Source organism: Habropoda laboriosa, unplaced genomic scaffold (genome assembly GCF_001263275.1).
Source record: "Habropoda laboriosa isolate 0110345459 unplaced genomic scaffold, ASM126327v1 scaffold128, whole genome shotgun sequence".
Classification (NCBI taxonomy): Eukaryota; Metazoa; Arthropoda; class Insecta; order Hymenoptera; family Apidae; genus Habropoda; species Habropoda laboriosa.
The window spans coordinates 1,215,491-1,215,882 of NW_017100281.1; positions in this window are offsets into that span (position 1 = coordinate 1,215,491).

A 392-nucleotide genomic window follows, 5' to 3' on the forward strand; every position below is an offset into this window, starting at 1 on the left:
TTAGAAAGTCGATTTTAGGCCAAAAATTTTCGAAAATCGAAAATTCTCATTTTGTACTAGGCGAACATGATGTCAAAGGAGGTCGCTTCCTGGAATCGACTCGATTCTTGGAAATTTCGTCATTTCCGAGAAATGACGTAAATTCCAGGAAATCGCGAGAACTGAAATTTTCGAAGACCCTTTGGCTGAAAAGCGACTTTCTAATAGGCGAACATGATATGACAGGAGGTCAGTTCTTGGAATCAACTGGATTCTCGGAAATTTCGTCATTTCCGAGAAATGACGAAAATTCCAGGAATTCTCGAGAACCGAAAGTTTCGATGGCTCAGTGGTTAATTCTTGGAATCGACTCGATTCTCGGAATTTTGGTCATTTCCGAGAAATGACGAAAA